This window comes from Cyprinus carpio, chromosome A22, assembly GCF_018340385.1.
Source record: "Cyprinus carpio isolate SPL01 chromosome A22, ASM1834038v1, whole genome shotgun sequence".
Taxonomy (NCBI): domain Eukaryota; kingdom Metazoa; phylum Chordata; class Actinopteri; order Cypriniformes; family Cyprinidae; genus Cyprinus; species Cyprinus carpio.
Window position 1 is genome coordinate 5,385,937 of NC_056593.1, and position 4,180 is coordinate 5,390,116.

Below are 4,180 nucleotides of genomic sequence, written 5' to 3' on the forward strand. Positions count from 1 at the left end.
GTAGGCTACAAATATTTTGCATTGGAAATTTGTTAAATTGTTAATGTGTCTATCGATTAATTTCATGCCAATCAAACTAAAGTGCACTAAAGCCACTAACCAGGATTGTTTGAGTTACAACAGCAAGAAAAATGTGGTTTAATCGGTTCTACAAAACCAATACAAAATTTTTCTTCACATTAACACAAAAGCTATATTATGCCCTATTTTACGGACTTTTCTTAAAGTGATTCTTAACTACTAATACAGCATGGATGTCACGTTTCAGGATTTATTTTACTAATGTATGTTCTAGATGTTTTCAAAGCTTTCCATTTGTCATATAGGGTGAATTGTCCTAAAGTGGGACACCTAAGGTCTAGTGTTTGTAGCTCCCCCATAAATACATGAACGCCAGTGAAACTTATGGGTTAGACAAAGCTGTTGTTATCCTGTCATCAAAAATCACATGAGCTCTCAGGTGTTCAGTCATATTTGAGGGCAGAGCATTCATCAGACAGGATGCACACTGTGTGAAGACCACCCAAAGGTCAGTGACTAGAGTTTCGTACAAACTTGATATTAAGGAGTATTAAATTAAATTTAAATGTAGCGCCCCCTAATGCTAACCAATACCAGAACAGGGCGAACTAACATCTATCTAGGTCCGGGGTGTGGTCTGCCTTGAGTGACTCACAAAAGAGTTAGTAATGAGTTGAACAGTTGACAGTTTTATAACATTAGGGGACACAACAATGAACACAGTACTATAATGTACCAAGAATGAAAATAAAATAAAACAAAAATAGAGCTCTTTCAATAATAAAAGGAAAGGAAAATGTCCCTGTGAGCTGATACTTCAGCTCAATGCTCCTTTAAGTCGAGGAGTATGAAATTGAGTTCAGAGTTCAGTTCCTGGTCCTTTTGTGTGTGTGTGTGTGTGTGTGTGTATATAAAGTCCAGTACTACTACCCGGGTAGAGTTAATAGCGTAAGTGTATTCTTATCTGTATCCTGTCTGAACGAAACTAGTCCGACGTCCTCGGTGGCTGGTCCCACGGCTGGCCACACCGTTCTCACGACCATCCACCATCACTCTGGGCTGGGCTCGCCATCTTTGATTCGTCTATTTCTCTCGTTGTGATCAAAATAACAAAAAACAACCTACACAAGCAGTGTAAAGTAGTAAGTTATTCTGTTTCTATTTCTCCATTTCCAACATGAGATCTCATTAACTTATTTCTGTCATTTAGTGCATCTTACAGTGTATGACCAATGGCTAGAGACATACCTTGCTTACTGTAAAATGAATTACCACATGTAATGGCAACTGGTATTTTAGCACTAAATACATGTCATGAACTCTATATCACAATTTGCACTTAACATTGACAAATTAATTATTTATCATCACATTTATATGTAACATCCTTTTTCCTTAGCTGCTTTTTAGGGTAACACATCTTAATATTAGCGCTTTTCAACATGAATTGAATTCAATTATCAGTGCTAACACATTTAACATTATAATAAACCAAATCAAACACTGTAGTTGGCTCTAAATCATTAGTGTGCCATTAGTATCTAACTCCATTAACTAAATGTTTTAATACCAACAACAATGATGTATGGCACTTTAGTTTCAACCAAGCTATAAATCCTCCTTGATACAATGCAAACTATTAGCTTGGCACTTAGCCATTAATGATTAACGGTTAGCGATTAGCTAGCGATCTTTTGAGAGCATAAATACAATGATACAATATGCACCAAAGTACACTGAAACATTAGACAACAGTCTTATAACCCCAATTGGTTTTTTTTATTGTTAAGTATCTGAACTTTACAGTGGTTTTTTCTGCTCACTGTGGTTAACAACAGGCTAGCAAAATAAATGTTTAAACTCACCGGAGTTTCAAACAACACCAACCCGACTGAGGCTGCTCCTCACGTGCTCACAGTTGGTGCTCTACTAATGAAGGGCTTATCAGTGTAGATACGTGTATGATAATCAAAGCTTCACACTATTTATGTTGCGTTTACACACCAGCAATTGTTCACAGCTTACACGCGGTTTCAGGAAGAGATCTACCAAAACATGAAAACTGCGCGTAGCACTCTCTACCAATTCTTCTTCTTCCTTTCTGTTTATTGGCGGTTGGCAGACTAGCTTATTAGTGCATTACCACCACCATCTGAACTGGAGTGTGGAGCATCGATGCATGTATATGTATCATATATGTATGATCATACTAAATAATAACACTAATAGTCTAAATAATAAACAAATAATAAACATCATTAGATTCTTATATAATTTCCTGTATCTTTAAGATATTTCAACAAAGCAAATCTAATATTCTTATTCCTTTTTAGCTTACTTAATATATCTACTTAGCATCATGCTTCCACCTTCTTCTATTACTTTAGCTTCTAGCATTTGTCGTTCGTTGTTATATGCTCTCTATAATGCAACAGTACATGCTCTACAGTTCACAAATCCCACAATGCACACATAATCCATTCGACTCTCTACCAATCCTGATACAGTCTGTTTATGACGCCTCTAGTGTATTGCGCTCTCTGGTGGGAAAATATAGAACTACACCTCTAACAACATATATGGTTTTAGTAGCCCTATGTTTCACATGGGTTACACCAACAAGAAATTTCAACAGTCTCCTCTGTGTCTCTCTATATCACCCGTATGCTGCATATTGCTCTTCTATGTCACCCGCTCTACAAGGATGTGGTAATATGGAGAGACACAGAGGAGACTGTTGACAAAGGAATTATCGAATAAAGTTATTATTCTTGTTTTCTTTGCTTACAAAAAGTGTTCCCGTCACTTCATATAACCCAGATTACACGTCTGATGGCAGATGGAGTATTCTGACGACGACTTTCATACCTTTTCTGGACCTTGACACTGTTATTATTATTTTGGCAGTCTATGGGACAGTCACAGGCCTCCCGTTTTTCATCCAAAATATCTTAAATTGTGTTCCGAAGATGAACAGAGCTTTTACGAGTTTGGAACGACATGGGGGTGGTGTGTGGAGATTCTAGAAATCCACATGGTGATAGAGATTCTGAGAAGAAGTCCACGTATTTAAATTAACCCAGTGTTGTTGAGAGATTCTGAGAAGTCACATACTCAAAATGTGTTCTATTCATAATGATAAGTTTCATTTGAAAGTTAAAATTAATATTTCATGGTAAGGATATATATTAAACAGTTTTCATTTTTATATTCAAAAAATGGTTTTGGTAAACTTTATGATTATATTGTTCATATGTAATTTCACAGTATTTTCTAACTGCGTAGTCAGCTGAGTCTGTTTTGCATATGAAGTTGAACTGCATGTATTGTTCTTTTGTAATCAATATTTCTTAGAATTATCAGTATGATACTTTGAATCTAAAAGAGGAAGAAGTCCAAAATCGAGACATTGACTAGACTATTTTTAAAGGTCACCGGTGTTTATTAGTGATAGGCCCAGATGATGACTTATGTCTAGAACAACAGTATATAAGATAGACTCCTGCAAAATAGAATAGGGTTTTGACTTTCTGAGACTCTGGTCTCTCTATCCTTTTCAGCTCACTTCCTCTTTCTTTGGCTTCACTAGACAACTCTTAGACTCAGACTTAGACCTCTTACAGGTTTTTATTCAAATTCAGATACCTTGAAATTCAGATACTTTGATACTCTGATACTTTGATATTTTAATATTTGAATATTTAATATTTTTGGTACTTTTTGATTTGAACAGAATATTTGTTTATGTTTTAATTACAATTGTATTCAATGTTTTAGATTAATACTGGTTGGGTTCAATCCATCATAACTGGATTTTTTATTAAAAAATGTACTAACATTGGATTTACATTTTCTATATTTGAAGGTTGTTACTATTATCCAGAACTTTATTTCCAAGTTATGATTTGTGGTTTCTGTTCTCTATATTCTTTTTAATAAATTTACATATTATTACACCTTGACCGTCCTGAATTGGATTAAATTTTGCATCAGTTAATGGAGGCACCGCTGGGATATCAATCGATCCTTGAAGTATATCTTTGATTGCATAGCGCAAGGAACGATTTACGAGCAGGTGGGGTTGCTCATCTTTCTCTTTATTGGCTTCTGTGGTGCAAACCTGCCGAGTCTAAGAGATCTATCTGCTGAAAGAAATAGG

At 35.5% G+C, this 4,180-nt stretch overlaps 1 long non-coding RNA gene across 1 annotated transcript; it reads right to left on the minus strand.

The window, feature by feature from the left end:
* Positions 1-694: 694 nt before the first annotated feature.
* Positions 695-1,972, minus strand: LOC109047062. The gene is made up of 2 exons (XR_006153265.1): positions 1,887-1,972; positions 695-1,142 (listed from the first exon to the last, which is right to left on the minus strand). It is a non-coding gene; the product is annotated as an uncharacterized LOC109047062 (long non-coding RNA).
* Positions 1,973-4,180: the final 2,208 nt, after the last annotated feature.